Source organism: Carlito syrichta, unplaced genomic scaffold (genome assembly GCF_000164805.1).
Source record: "Carlito syrichta isolate Samal-C Ts95f unplaced genomic scaffold, Tarsius_syrichta-2.0.1 Scaffold268229, whole genome shotgun sequence".
NCBI classification, from domain to species: Eukaryota; Metazoa; Chordata; class Mammalia; order Primates; family Tarsiidae; genus Carlito; species Carlito syrichta.
The window spans coordinates 1,773-18,811 of record NW_007212325.1 but is presented as its reverse complement, the minus strand read 5'-3'; the positions used below and the strand labels follow the sequence as shown (position 1 = coordinate 18,811).

The 17,039-nt window shown below is 35.9% G+C and overlaps 1 protein-coding gene across 3 annotated transcripts in view; it reads right to left on the bottom strand.

Annotated features, from left to right (window-relative positions):
- ARID1B (AT-rich interaction domain 1B) overlaps window positions 1–15,284 on the bottom strand; it is a 257,068-nt gene extending 241,784 nt beyond the window's left edge. For all 3 annotated transcript variants that reach the window (XM_021709630.1, XM_021709628.1, XM_021709629.1), the window contains exon 1: window positions 15,178–15,284. The gene's annotated coding sequence lies outside the window, so the exon portion shown is untranslated. The remainder of the gene's footprint in view (window positions 1–15,177) is intronic.
- Window positions 15,285–17,039: the final 1,755 nt, after the last annotated feature.

Genomic DNA, 17,039 nt, shown 5'->3' with positions numbered 1-17,039 from the left:
TTTATAATTTTGACAGTTAAGTAGCTAAGCAAGTTAAAGAAAAAGTAGCCAGTCATTCATTCATTTATGTGACCAGATGTCTATTTTAGGCATTGGATAATCTTCCTAAATAACATGAAATAACTTTTTTAGCACTATATTAAAACACCCATATTTTGTCATAATTATTCACTATTTTCACAGGAGTGTTTTTTATATGTTCCTTTATAAAACATTTCCTTTTACAAAATAATGTAAGAAAAATAAAATCCTTTCCTTAAGAAATGAAGTGTTTCACTTTATATTTCTAATTACATAACCTCAATTTTCCTGCTTTGCTTTGGTAGTCAGCAACACAGCCTTAAATTTAATAGTTATTCATGGTAACTGCATTATCACGGTTTGTTTGCCTCTCTCTTTTTCAAACATGTTTTTTCAATTTGTAATCCGTTTTAGCAGTCTTTGTTTATACAAATGTTTTACTGTAGGTCAGCTCAAAGCCTTTTTGGAAGCACAAGGGTTATAAGTTCTATATAAAAACATCATAGGATATGAAACGTTCTGTCATACCAGGACTCTTTCAGCCAAAAGTGGTCACTGGTTTATTTAAAAACAAACCATTTCGTTATAATTTTCAGGGACACACGCTGAAAGAATATCTCATCCAAGGCTGTTTTAAAACACTTTTATAAAGAAATTGATTATTAAATTTTGATTATTAAGTTATAAAGTATCCGGGTCACAGTTTATAGTAGAATGCCATAGTATCAAAAAAAATTCACTAGGGAAGCCAAAAATGCATTAATTATATTATACCTTTTAAAAAATTATTTTAATGAGAAATTAGTTTTGTATAGATAAATGCAAAAGTAAAGCTGGTGGTGATAAGTATGATATACAAAGGATATGACAAGACAGTCAATGAAATGTTAGGAAAAAGTAAAATGTACTGATCTACTTATAACAGTAATGCCACACTCATTTCCTCTGTAACTTCCCCAGGTGCCTTTCACTAGCTACCATGGGTCTTAGGCACAGTTTAACCAACAATAAATAAAACAGTCTGAGAGAACAGCAATAAAAAGCCAGGGCAAGAAGTTTTCAGGGTGCTGCCCCCTTCCAATACCTCCTGACTTCCAACACTGCATTCATTTAATGTCAACCTAATCAACCGGGATGGAAAACGGCAGAATCCAAGAAGGTATATTTCCTATGTTGGTAAACTTTTTTAGGCATGCTCATTCACCCACTCCCCCCAATACTTATGTAATATTGTAAATAAAGGGTCAACATTAGGTACCTGACTTAAAAGCTTACTCAGTGATATTACCAAATTAACCATCTTTAGTCACCACCAAAAATCTTGCTCCTAGACACCCATTACGGTTATAAGGTATCTGTCTCAGATATCTGAAAACTCTTTGAGAAATCTAAGGCATTTATCTAAAGCAGACTTCACTGCAAGTCAAGTAGATCTGCATCACGACTTTGCTTTTGCCATCCTTTGGGCGTTTAATACCCCTTGATAATACCAGGAGTAGGACAGTGCAAGGGAAGGATGCCCTCCATTCACCACAGCCACTATGCTACTCTGACAATGAACTTGGGGGTGCATGTAAGAATAAGACCAGCAACGAACACCACACGTTTAAATTATCAATATATTTCAACTGTCTAAACTGTACACCTGCAATTATTCATAACTAGTTAGTCAAGAGGTGAACCTAGAGGATTGTGCCTCTTCACCTTTGCTCCCTTCCCCCCATAATTTGGTCTTTGATAGTTCAACAAACTAAAAATAGTAGGACAATATCAGGGGAAAATGTTCAAACACAACATAGATTAATATAGTTGTCTCATCTCCTAGTTCTTCTATGAGGTGGTAAATAAAAACTAAGGAATATAACATCAAAATGAGTGCAGAAGCATCCCGGTGGTATTCACACCAACAAACATTGCATCCACAGAGGATGGCAGTGCTGGGTTGCGCAGTGAAGCATAGGATCAAGGTGCAGGAAGGCTCAGGGTGCAGGAGACCAGCTGTAGTCAGCAGCCTGTCCCTCACTCGTGGGAAAGGAACATTGCATCTCAGGGAAGTGTGGAAGACCAGCAGCCCTAACAGGCCCTGGAGGCAAAATACAACTTCAAAAAAGGAGAGCAAAAGAAGGACATGAAATTGGCATTCACTGACTACTTGTGTATGTGGCAAGTACAGCCCAAGAGGTTTCTGTGTGTTCCATCTCATGTATATGCAAAAGGCTCAAGGTGGGGGGATCCAGGCAGTAAAACTAAATTGACAGTATGTGTGAATGTGCTTCGTCAACCAAAGCCTGTGTGTTGAGATACACTCTTAAAAATGTGATGCCTTCCCAAGCAGGCCAGAATTATATCAAAAATGTACTTACTCAATAAAAAATGCCAATTAAGTCAGTAAAAAGGAAGTAAAAATACTAAAATCCTCAAGAAGTTACTCAAGAAGACCAGCATAATTGTTACTCTACCATGCCAGTTGTTCACAAAAGTGTTGGGAGGTGGTGACCTCCTTCCCAGAAACCACTAGCACTGATAATACATAACTAAATACTGCCTGAATGTCTTGTATAAAAAGCTACAACCATAACTGTGATATGGCCTAGCACTACTCTTCAACTTTCCAACAGTCAAGACTTTCACAAGATTAACAAAACACTTCTGTGAAAATACACATGCTGAAAGTATGAATTCTGCAACTACAAATAGATGGTTCTCTGAAGATAAAATGAAAAAAATATCTTAAAGCATTTTAAATAACAAGCACCCTGAAAAACAGGTATTTGTTTTTAACCTGAAATTAGGTAATTTCTTATTCCTGAATGTGTTATGGGAAAGAACAAACATTAATAAGCTACTGAAATAATTTAAATTGTATTTATTTTTCATTTATTATTACTATATCTAATATAAAATCTTACATATAGAAGGCAACCAACAAATAATTGCTAAATGTAATTGAATTTTTCTGCCTAATGTGAGACTTTGTACCTTAATTGAGGATGTTAACATTTAGACACATTGGCTAAAGAAAAGCATAAATGCAAAAACATTTGGGGAAACTTGAGAACATTTGTATTTATTCAAGAATATTCATGATTTTAACCCAAACTGGCAAAATAGTTTTCTCTCAAAGCTGAGACAATTTTAGCTTTGACAAAGTTTAAAGGACACTCAGTGGTAAAATGTTCAGAAGCAGAGCAGAAAGCTGTTGCTGTTGTGAATGGAATAAGCTATAGACTGATCACTAACTACTCCACTGCTGGCCACGTTTCCCACCATTTTGAGTTTCTATGTTCACATCTGGAAACCACACAGCTCAAAAAAAAGTATACAAATCAAATTAAATACAGACATGTCAAAAACTCATTAATATTAATTTTACTTGTTTTATTATCTTTAGTTACTACAACATGCTCCATCTTTAGCTTATAAAAAACGGTTTAGAGCCGGGTACAATGGCTCATGCCTGTAATTCCTGTACTTTGGGAGGCTGAGAAGGGAGGAATTGCTTGAGTCCCAAGAGTTCAAGACCAGCCTTTGGCAACATAGGGAGATCTTGTCTCTAAAAATATTAAAATGTTAGCAGGTATGGTGGTGTGCCAGTCAGTCTGTAGTCCTAGCTACTTCACTTGAGTCCAAGAGGGCAAGGCTGCAGTAAGGCTCAACTGCACCACTACACTCCAGCCTGGGCAAGAACAAGACCCAATCTCAAAACAAAACAAAACAAACAAATAAAAAACCCAAAATTAATTTTTTAAGCAAATTAAGTCAGAAATTTTTCTCTTCAACCCTAAAGCAAAATCTTTGCTCTTTATATAGAAAGTGAAATGACAATGATTTTTCTAAAAAAGAAGAAAAAGGTGGGGATGGACAACGCTTTTTTTTTTTTAATGAAAAGTGGGGAGGGGTTTAATTTTTAAAAAGTACCCCTTCAAAGTTCAGGAAAATCTCTCAGAGGCCTTATGTCATCTGCTAGGATTCAAATGTATCAGAAACTAATAATGCTCAAAGGGGTAAACCATTCTACAAAATAAAAGAGAGTATCTTTCAAACATAGCAAATTGAAGTCTGGTTCCCTGACTACTTCCCCCTCCTCATGTACTCTACATGTGCAAAAAAACAAGTACATGTAAAGGCGTTAAATTTGGATACTATGCTTACACACATCTATACCCAAAAAAGTTTCGGGGAAGGACAAATTACAAAGAGATAAGTTTAAACTAAGATATATTCCTCCAACATGAACTGGTATAAGAACACAGTCTAAATCATTCAAAAAGCACAACAAACAAAGTAGCAAAAATCACCTGTCTCTACTCAAGAAAAGGAACATATTCAGATATAAACTTACTGCACTATCCTAAAAGCAAACAAAATGAGACTAGCCATGAATCCCAACTGAACTATATATAGTTTCATTTCTTTCTTGAGACTGTGCTCTTGTCTTATTCCAAGTTAGAGGTAGAAACATTCTGGTATGATCTGCTGAGTTGTTTATACTCTGCTATAATATTCTTCAAACCATCTCCAAGAATTTAATTGAAACATAAAGTCAGAGCCAATGCTATCATTCTTTCAACATCAATTCTTATTTACGACAATGTTTTACCTCTTATATAAAAATCTATATAAAAAATAAGGTTTGGGCTGGGTGCGGTGGCTCACACCTGTAATTCCAGCATGTTGGGAAGCTCAAGAAACAGGATTGTCTGAGCCCACAGGTTCAGGACCAGCCGGGGCAACATGGCAAGACCTCATTTCTACAATTAAAAAATTTTAAAAATTAGCTTAGCATGGTGGCGCACCCCTGTACTTCTGGCTACCTGGAAGACTAAGGCAAAAGGATCACCTGAGCCCAGCATGTCGGGGCTGCGGTGGCCGTGAGCATGCCACCGCAGTCCAGCCAGGGCGATAGAGACTCTGACTCAAAAATAAAAATGTTTGGCCAGGTGCAGTGGCTCACACCTATAATCCCAGCACTTTGAGAGACCAAAGCAGGAGAACTGCTTGAGATCAGCCTAGGCATCATAGGGAGACCTCATCTGGGTGTGATGACACAGCCTGTAGTCCCAGCTACAAGGCAAGCTGAGGCAGAAGGATTGCCTGAATCCAGGAGGTAGAGGTTGTAAATAGTCGAGATCTTGCCACTGCATTTTTAGCCTGGGCAACAGAGTGAGAGACCTTGATGGAAAGAAAAAAAGCGTTAGTAGCAAATATGAGGTGCTTCCTTTTATATATTGTAAAATTCAAGCACAGTTATTAAGGACTGGCTTTAATCTCATAAAAATCTCTGGGTGTTCTTTTCTAAGTCACTGTTTGTCAACAGCACCAGAGCCAGCAACTCATCCAAGTCACTCAGATTTAAAAGCTCAGAAGCATCTACCTTGCATCCCTCCCTTTACTCCAACAATTTTTGTCCTCTGTCACCCACCCCACTGCCACCAGGATACCACAGTCTGATACAACCTCACTGGTGAGCTAATGCTCTTGAGTTGTACCCCTGCCTCCAGGGTCATAGTGACATTTTGTAAACAAAGGCTTGCATAGGTAAAGGATGTTACGATTTACCTATCTTAGCAGCAGGGACATCCCAGACTTTCAAAATGCTATACTGGAGTGGGATCTGGCTTTGGGCAAACAAAACAGATGTCAGGAAGCCCTGTCATCCACACCTAGGATACTTGCTAAGACCCTCACTCTGGGCATATTTATTCTTCTTTTACTAGTAGTTTCTAGTGTTCATAAACTAAACTTTTCCCTTTATATGCAAGACTTTGAAAAAGTAGTGTTCAATAAATGAGGGTTATATTATTATTCTGAAGCCAAACTTTCTCCACATACAGGATAATTACAAAGGACCAACAACACATTTTCCCAGTCATCTAACAGTGTAAATTGACTCAATGCAGTCCTCAACCATCCATGTCCATGGGAAAAAGAAAGACTAAGGAAGATCCCTATCACATCAGGAAATTCTAGAAAACAAGGAAGAGTGTCAAGGTACAAATTTTGGATGGGACAGAACACTGCTGACCAGTTCCCCACTGGGAGGTTCCCAGGCTCACTCGTTCTGCCTGCTCTATAGGACACTTACCTGGCAAGCAGGCTGGCTTATGGCACCGCCTCAACGCATAGCATTTTGTGCTCTGGCAGAAACAGTAAGAAAACAAGTAAAAACAAGACTTGTAACATACTAATCTACTCAAAGCAAAACGAGCGAGCTCTAAAGACTCAAGGAGGGGGGACAAAACACAAACAGGCAGGAGACTTTATCCAGGAAAGTGGCTTGGGTTCCATTACGGACAAATGGTGACTTTCATGTCCTTGTGTCACTAATATTTCCACCCATCGTAAATCTCTGTTTAAAAAGCAGTGTGTTTACCAGTTACTTTTTAGTGTAAAAAATGTAAACTTGAGTGTTAGAAGAAAATGAAGATCATAGGTATAGACCCTCAGGCCCTTCCTTCTACCACCAAGAATCTGAAACCAACATGATCACCTTGATTCAGAAAACAGTTCCTTTGGCCCAGTGGGAAAAGGCATCAGTCTTTGCATTACAAAGACAATACTCCAGTGCCCTGCAGCTTTTTCATTTAGTTGATCGGTTGGTTTTTTTTCTACCTCCCTTTTAGCAGGCTGCCATGAAGAGACACGGCATATGTATTTACTTTCCCAAATACTTTTCTCCTTTCCCCTAGACTTCGCCATACTCAAACACATCAAGATCCCCACAGTAATCACACAGAAGAGGAAGAGGGAAACTTCTGGAGTCTGTGAGATGTGCCCATGACTCCCACAGCCTGCACAAGAAGTCCGAATACTCAGTAAGGGAACTAGAAACCCCTAAATAAGTTCAAGTGTCCCTGCTATCAAAGCAAATGGGCCCGAGAATGGAAGGGAGGCCACCAAGCAGCATGCGAGAGGCATTTCTGAAGATTTCAAGGTACCCTCACTTCCCTCATTCACTCAACGTTTTCCCAAAAGCAGAGAAAGAGAGTCCATTTTTATTAGTGTTTTTTCTCACATATTAACAAAGATGGCTTTTTAATGTAAATTTCGGAGCTGGAAGGTGCTGAGGATCCTAAATCCAACTAATTGGAAAGGGAAGCTCTGACAAAGAACATGAATTGCTCAAGACCAGAACCCTGCTATGTTTGCATTCAGCATTGTCATTAGAACAGGTCTCAAGATCAAAACATTTTTGCAGGGACTCTTTTTTTTGTAGAGATGAGGTTTTGCTATGTTGCCCAGCTGGTCTCAAACTCCTGGGCTCAAGCAATCTGCCCACCTTGGCCTTCCAAAGTACAGGGATTATAGTGGTGAGCCACCATGCAGGACCAAAACATTTTATCAAAACAGTAAAGGCCTTGTTTTTTCCATACAAGTCATTGTGAGCTGCTCATTATCAGTTTTGTGAAGAGGGAAAAAATGTCAGTAATATAATCTACTTTCAAATAACCATTTTTGCATGATCTGATTGTAAATACTATCAGTTAATTATTTATATCATTCCAGTGTAATAATCAGGTAGTATTTAAACCAACAGAACTCTAGAAAATTAGCTATCTGTTAATAAATGTTAAATATTCTGTAATTTAATTTTAAAATATTTTCACATGCATTGAACATGCACAAATGCATGCACATAGATTCAACCACAAATGAATATTTTTCTGAGCACTTAGAAAATTCAAATCATATCCCAATAATGAAGTAAAAAGACGTACACACCACATTCTAAAATTGTGTAAAATTTAGGTTCTGTGGAAAGAGACAATAATACCTGGGAGGCTTTTTTTTTTTTTTTTAAATAGAATGCACTATGAAGAAAAGTAGTTGAGAAAGCTTAGTCACTTTTTTGTGGCTTAAAGCTTTTTCCCCCTCTTTTATTCCAGGCTTAAACAAAGTTCAGTGGGGCATCAAACTGCCTGTTTTAAATTACAGTCTGTATTTTAAAATAGAATGCATGCACGGCATGTTCCTGAAGCTAGGGGGTGGGAGCGTTATTCATGGAAAATTGAAGGCTTGTTGAGTCAATAATCTTCTTTCACACAGTAACAATTTTCAGCTAAAATTTCTTGACCCAAACAAAGGAAAACAAGACCATTCAGTTATTTTACAACAATTTAGAGAAGGCAAAAGAAAAAGATGAGAAAAAAAGAGACACCTCTAAAATCCTACATTGTGAGAGAAGAATAGAAAATGTTGGCTCAGGTAGAACCTTCTCTACATGTATTTATTTCCTCTCCTAAACTGACAGTTAACATTAAAAATAGTTACTTCCAGTCCCAAAGAAACATAAAAGCAAATAACCAGTCCACAAATGCTACTATGAGCTCCTGCTGGTTATATATCCCTTGTTATATAAAACAGATGTGTGCCTTCAGAATTACCTGCAAAGTGAAAATCTGTAAATTAAAAGCTATTTCCCACCTAACTTGGATAATACAAAGCAAAATGCATTCAACGCCTCACACTGGTCAATGCCTGCAGATCCCAGTGCCCAGGAGAAGCTCTCCAATGAAAAGGAGGATGAGCCTGTCTAATGTAACATGCCAGACTGCCTCACAGAGAGCCAGGAACATAAGTCAGGGTGAGAACAGAGGTCTCAGAGTCATTTTTTACACTTGCAAAAGGTCCACTTCTGCCCCAGCCTCCGGGCCATGTGGGAAGCCCCTTCATGCCCTGCTCTGTGTGGCTCTTCAGACCCCCTGAAAGCCCTGTTCTGCTCTTCTGCCCATTGGCCTCTGAGTTCCAGGCTGCTCCCATGGCCCAGGCAGCCAGGCCACAGAAGAGCTCAAGAGGTCATGGGAAGAGCCGCAGGCTGGTCAGAGCCTGCCCTTCCTCCATTTGTTATGGCAAAATTTGTATGCTGACTTTTCTATTAGCCAGGAATATCTGCATTCATCATCTCTTACTTAATGAGCCTCATTTATCAACTACAGATCATCGTTATCCTTCTATTATCAAAACCAATATCCTGCAAATCAGTTATGTTTCAGCCTCTCTTAATCTCCAATTTTGTCTAGTGTGTATTTTTTAATAGTATTCCTTCATGCTCCTTCATTCATTTTAAGGAACTAATTGACAGTCCTATAAAATGATTGAAATTCATTTCCCCCATGTTCTAAATGGACATCTTCAGAATATTATATTAAAAAGTTAGCGGGGGGCATGTTTAGTTTAAATGTGTTTTTAAAAATTAAACAAAGTTTGGAAATTAACACATTGCCACTAACCAAATATCAGCAATGATGAATTTAGAATTCCCTACTCATTTTAACAGGACTGAAGTTGTCAATTTGGAAACATTTTGCAAACAAACATTTGAATTATTTAAAAGCAAACTATAGTTCTTTCTCAATATTAATTTATTCACACTTTCCATTATGTTTAGCGTCTGTTTTCCTGGAAGAATTCCAAACTCTTGAGGTTTTATACATTTTCATTTACAGAACAAATATTTAAGTGGAAGATTGTTTTGAAAGAAGGAGAGAGACATACCTTCCCGCTTTCTACCCTGCTCAACTTCAAGTATTATCTTCCTTTTTTAAACGACTACCAATATCATAAAAATACCTTAGGGAAGAAAATTATGGAACATCACCGTTTAAAGAAATAATCCACATTGGAAAATAAACATTTGTCAGAGTCACTATCACTTTTTCTAAAGTGAGGCTTTCCAGTAAGGTCCTTAAATACTCTTCTCAACCTTAATCCAAAAATAACTGACATCTTCACATAGAACAGACCAGTGATTAAAATTACATTCAAAAATATGTATTCCCTTTAAAACTTCCCAATGTATCAAAATGTGTTTGTACCTTCAGCGTTTAAACTACATGCAAGTGACAAAGTATACCTGCAGATATTCTAGAGCACGAACAAGGCGCCACCTTTCAGAGAATTTCCTCCTTCTCCTCCCTGGCACAGGAGGCTTCCAATTTATAAAGTATTTCCTCTGAAACTCCAAAGCTCAACATACTCGAATAGCATTTTGAGAACACTGATAATAAACAGCTTCAGTCTTCAGCTGCACACAGGTACTGTCCATGCCTGAACAAAGAGATAAGCCTGATGACAGACTAGGTTTCTTTTATTAGCTTATAATTTCTGAAATGTTCATGATTTGAGAAGGATCAATCAATGGAAGACAGAGGTTGTCTTAACCTCTTAATGACAACCATCTAAATCAAGCTCAAATTTTAAAACATTTCAGAAGTTTTCATTCGTTCAGCAGCCACACATCTAACTCTTACCTGATAGATGCTAACTTTTACAAAACCTGCCAACTAACAGGTTAAGATAGTGTTAACAACTTGTATTTCCAGGCGGGTTAGACTGAGAGCTTGGTAAAAAGCTGAACCCAGTTAAAAAGCTTTCCCTAGTAGAATCCAATTATTCATTATATTATCAAATCTATACACTTAGAATGTCCCTATTAATGTATCATCAATATTCAAATGTACTGCTAAAGTACATGATCTCTTACTCCTAACCAACATAAATGTCATTAAAGATTAAAAAACAAAACCAAAACAAACTGAGTTTTCTTCTTTCCTTAAAGGAAGAACATTATATGCTTTGTTGTTAATGCCCAAGCTCCAAAGAATATTCTTGGTAATAACAGTTTTCCAACCATTCTCTTTCAGGCTTCCAATATCCTGTTTAACACCCTGTATTTCAAAGAACAGCCAGCATTTACTACCTCCTTCCTTTCTCAAAGAGCCAAAAAACATATGTTTTATCTAAACCCCAATATTTTCTTCTAATTACAAACTCAACAAAAGTGCCATAAGCACTATTCAACACATTTAGGGTATTTTACTTAACTCAGAAAGATCAAACCCTTTTCATGTCAGCCTCCTTAGATATTTCCTATTTAAGGAAGAAAGGGTCAGAAAGAGGTTTTTAATGACCCGATGAGCCTTCCAAAACAGCCAATATTTATAGACATATTTTACAAAGTCCTAACAAAGCAATCTATTCTTAAATGTCGTTATATTATGAGTGGGCCAAGCTGATTGTATTCTATATCTTAGGTAAACAGAATAACGAACCTCCTATCTGAAATACAAAACTAGGGGCATGTCTCTCTGAAGAATAAAACAAATTAATTATTTCTAAACTGAGGAACATTAACAACTCTTCAGATCCCTGGAAGGAAAAGCACTATTCTGCTGAACAAGAAAGAAAATAAAACTTTCCCCTTTTTTGTTTATTTCCTCTAATACATGTTTATAAATATTTTATTAACAAAATATCTATCTGTACTATAATTAATGAAATTCAGATTCGTTTCTGTCAATTAATTTTTACAAGTAAAACATATTACTAAGAAAAGAATGTCTTCGTGCTATTTTTGGCTTAATTATCCAAAGCGCTCATTTATTTTCTTGCAGCTTTTAAGGTTACCAAGGTAAAATTCAAATGTCATTTGGTAAATTAAAAAAAAAAAGTTTTAAGAATAACATCACCCTGCTAATACCCACATCACACTCACTTAATCAATTAGCATTTTAGCATATGTAGAACACAGGCAGCGCTCCTGGTATCAATTCAATTCCCTGCCACAGACCCCTTAGCAATTAAAAGAAAATTCTGAAACTGAGGGAAGAATTTATTAAAAGTGTTTCTGTGTAAATTATTTGAGGAAAATATTTACTGGATAAAATATAATAAATACCATGAAAAGCTCCTAGTCTAGCAGGGGAGCCAAAACACTTAAAAAAAAAAAAACTGTAATAAAAGGATATATAGTAAATGCCACAAGAGGTGAAAATTTAACAAAGCACTAAATAAACAAAAAGTGTATTATATCATATTTGAGTGTTATCTTAGAATGTAAACTGAGGCATAGTCAATGTTTTTGAAGTGAGAGAGTAAATAAGTTCAGCATGTGAGAAGACCTTCGACTGTGGCTTTTACTTAAAAGCTGCGTTCATTTCATACCAATATTGGACGTAGAAAAAACTGCAATGGGCTCAAATTCTCAAACTGAAAGTGATCTTATTCTAATGATAGAGAACTCTGCAAGCTCATTTTTATGTCACATGCTTGATGCTAAGATTTATCAATAACAGCAATACCAAGAATATATAAGCTAATGTATCTCAAGAGGGAAAAAGTTGTACAACTAAGAGGTAGAGAAATAAGTGGCCAATATTGAAGGAGATTTGTTCAGAGCCTAGGTCTGAGTTCACTAAGAAAAAAGTAAATACTACTGGCCATACCCCTATGAGAAAAAGTATTAATTTATCAGTCATTTGTTTTCTGTACATGACTTGAAGATCTGTCTAACTTAGCTGGAAAGCATAACTGCATTCACTACTGAAGATTACCAAGAATTTAATGACATGCAAATACAGACAAACAAGTTCAAACAATGGTGAGTGAACAAATTACTGAGGTATCAAATTATAGCTCTAGCATAAGAATACTGGGGATGTCTTGATTTCTTGTAATGAAAATAAAGAATATGTAACAAATATGCTAAAGAAAAATATATTTATGGCATACAGAAAATATCACACATAGAAAAATGTTACAAAATCGATCTCCAGGTAAGCAAAAAGATTAAGAACTAATTACTTGAGAAGCATTCTTCTTATCATCATATATATAATGGATAGAGTTAGTAAATTGTAAGTTAGAATCACTATTTATTTTTTAAACGGCATAAGACTCACAATATCCTTGGTTCCAAATTACAAAGCTAGAGATTACAAGTAGCATGAATTGACCTTAAATAAAAATACAAATTTATATTGCTGACACTTGAAAAGAAAAAGCATACCATAAAAGTAAATTTACAAAGGATCCAATAGCAAATTCAGATGTGATAACAAATAAAACTTTATATTCTCTACAGTATCAACATAGCCAAGTTAGAGGACTAAAATATTTAATAAAAATAACACTTAGAGCCATAACGGAATACCAATAAATCATTCCCTGAAACCATAACAACCTTAACTGTGTACAACTATTTATGAATGAAGTATCTACATAAGTAAATATATTTGTCTCATATAATAATTTTTATACATGCGAAAGAAGGCACATTTAATTGCATTTAAATAAAGCCAAATTTCATTCCAACGGATTGGCTGTTTTAAGTATGCTAGGTGACCTATGTTTCTTCCTTTATTCAGCAGCTGACACTTCTATATACTTAAACATAAAACCTAGAAACTTTGCTCTTTAAAAAAAAAGATTACTGAAATGTGCTTAAAGTACTACTGAATCAATCAGCATCCTACTTATCTGTGAGTTACAAAAATACAAAATACCAATAAAGCATTTTTTTTAACAGCTCCATAAGAAAATTTATATTATGGGAAACTTTGAACACCACTGGGAAAAAAGTAAAGTAAATGTTAAGGAAAATAGTAATTATACATATACAAAGAAATACTAATAGAACAATTCAGAAAAACTACTGATGAATATATTGCTTCCCTTCCCTAAAATACTTTCATTCACTTTTCTAGTAATCAACTTAAGAAGCACCCATTCCAGAGCAAACTCTTCAGTTAGTTTTTGGGGACAACACCACATCATTCCATCCCTGTTGATGATATATAGGGTTAGCTGAATGTCAACCATCCATTCCTAGCAGATCCATGACAAGAAGCATACATTAGTGAGTGATGCTGAAGTTTTTAAGTGGATATAAAGAAAGCAGTGCACTGCAAACTATTCTTATACCTATGGAGAAAATCTGTATTAACTTATGACAAATTTTGCAACCTGTGTCACAGTACAAAATCATCAGCCAATGCAAAAACACTAAAAAACTGCATATACAAAAGTGGAACTCACTGTCCACCTGTTTCCCATGAGTCAATTTAAATTTCATATGTGCACAAAAGCCAATTTTCAAATATTTGGCCGATGCTGCATTTATCAACAGTCTCTCTCTTTCTCTCTCTCTCTCTCTCTCTGCTCACCAAACTGTTAATTATCTGCTAAAGAAAAAAAGCTTACAGAATAAAACAGAATCCACCACTTTTCCCCACCTTCAGAACCAAACACCTAACAATAAAAACATCATCAACACAACTTTAAAACATAAATTTTTTTTTTTAAAGACCATAGTAAGATTTCACCTTCTACCATCATAAAATAAAAGCTGTAAAAATCAGGGTTTCATAAACACATCCTTCAGATTCAAAGACAGTGCACATCCTGCGGCCACCACTTACCGTCTCTAAATCTGCATACATATTAAGATAGGAATGGCATGCATGCTACATGTCATATAAAACATTCACTACAAATGCTTGTTCCCAAACATTTAGAAGTAACATAATAAGTCTTACTTAATGAAAACAGTTGAAATTCCAATTAAAATCATAGCTGTTCTGAATTCCTGTTTAAAACCTTCTTAACAGAAATTAAGCAGTACCATAATTCTTCAAATCAAAATATTTAACAAGAAAATAAATGTAAAAATATTTACTTGGCCAGATTATTATTTTAGTTAATAAAAAAAACTTCATTTAAGTTAGGTTCCCTATTATTAAAAAAGGCAAATTAAGTACGGAGTAACTGTTTATGGGCATCAAAATAATACCCCACACAACAGCCACTATTCACCAGTAGAAACCCCAACTGCCATAAACTATTGCTGGTGGAAATACTTCAGAAGCCATTTTGTCAAATTTTAAACTAAAATACTTCCTTTCAGGTGATTTCTCATTACATAAATAGAAAGTCCCAGAAGAAATTCAAATTACCATCAAATGTTTTCTCTCATCACTTCTATCTCTTACAAAGTGCAAGTTCCTTTTAAGTTTCAATTTTTGTATAGACACCTCTGTTCTGTATCACTACCAAAAAACAACAACCCAAGGAAAGCCCAATCATACAACAGCAATACCTTCCTGCACACAAAACCAAGCAACTAAATAAAACCTTCCAGCTGATGTCTGGACTCTGCAACAGAGCTATGTACAGATGAAACAGACTTACCCAAGACTACAGAACTCCCAAGAATTAAGCTCTAAAAAAATTAATGAATCACAAAATACACCTGAAAACTAGAAACTTCTCTCCCTTGTCACAACACTCAGCAGAACAAACAAACAAAACAACAGCTCTTTCTAGCAATCACTACATTACAACTTATTACACTTCCAAATCAGCACATTAATGTCTTACTGGTAAACTTGATGGTCTTTCTTGTTGTATCAAGTTCAAGTCTTCATGGTTAGGTTTTCCGGGGGCCAGAGGAGGTTGAGATCTAGTTCCATAGCCTTCGTGAGACATGTCCTAAACAAACACAAATACAAAGCACTTCATAAGTATCTCAGTGAGTTATAAGCTTTTTAAGTAACCAATAATGAAGCAAAAGGTTATCACAAACTACCAACTGATACTACATTTTAGCAGACATATAAATATGTTACAGCTATAATTTCTTTAACATTCAGAAGTAAAATTTTTAAAAGGAGTAAAACATCAATAGCAGAAATATATATATTGTTTATTGTATATATTATATATATACATATATAAAATTAACAAGTAAATTGATTGAGACCATCAAACTGAATACTATATTTGTGTTGTACAGGAAGATGACTATCCATAAAAACAGGGGAGGAAGGTCAGTTGCAGTCCAACTGTCTTTACAACCAGAACAACCCAAAAGTTCCTCGTATTGCTTAATTCTGATTTTGGCTGTATTGTTTAATTCCAGTTTTGGTCAAGTTGCCTTTAATATTACCTCAAAACTGGCTGGGCTCGGTGGCTCAGCCTGTAATCCCAGCACTTTGGGAGGCTGAGGCGAGTGGATTGTCTGAACCTGCAGGTTCAAGACCCACCCGGACAACTTGGTGTAGACCTCGTCTTTACAATAAATCAAAAATTAGCCCGGGCATGGTAGCGCACGCCTGTAGTTTTGGCTACTTGGAAGGTTGAGGTGGAAGGATCGCTGGAGCCAGCAGGTCGAGGCTGTGGTGGCCGGGAACGTGTGTGCCACTGCACTACAGACTGGGTGACAGAGTGAGACACTAACTCAAAAAAAAAAAAAAAATTACCTCAAAAAATTAAAATAGTTAATGAAAACTTTTTACCAATTGAATCTTAATAGGCCATCTCAATGACCTACAAAACAGTTATTAACTGTTAATTGTTTTGTTAGCAATTCTTATTAAGCTCACAGAATCCTGGGATTTCTACAACCAGTAAGCAAGCATGTACAGAATGCCATATGTTCATGTGGCATAATTTTGAAAGAACTATAATAAAGAATAAAACAACAGTGAGAAACAAAACATACCCCCCAAAAACCTGAATAGGGACAATAAACTTATTAGTAACATGGCCTTTCTGGCACCCTGTCAAACACTTTTCCAGGAGGTATTCTTCATGGTTTCAGCACCATGCAGAATGATTATGTAACCCACATCACATACTACACCATACCACATTTACTGACTACCAGATCTCTAGCTACTTATCTATGTACGCTCAGCTACTAAACATTCTACCTTTATTTCCCCCTGAATCAAATAGGACAGAATTGTTAAACACTTAATATAGCGTGTCTCAATTGGCACTGAAAGTCGAAGAACCAGTTTCTCATTGGAGGAAAAAGAGAAAAGAAAATATTGCTTTAAAATAAAATTCTCTCCCTTTCCTTGTCAGTTCAAATATGTGTTAGCATTAAAGAAACATCATATATAAGTTCTACTGCTATTAAATCCCAAAAATATTACTTAAAAGTTAATGTTTATTAGTTGAAACCCTGTAAAAAGCCTCTGTTGTCCCACCCCTTTCTCACACAGTATACATTTAAAATTACATGGCTTCATAAGCCAAGAAACTTTGGACCAATAGCTGGTACTACAAAGTACACAAGCTGTACAAACTAGATTTAACTAGCTGAGTGTTGGTGAGACCTGCCTTTAAACAGGCTCTGAAATAAAGAAGCATGCTAACAACCCAGCATTTTCACATGCAACTCCTTCCTCCTCTTAAATAAATCTCCAAAAAAAGAGAAAACCCTTAATCAGATA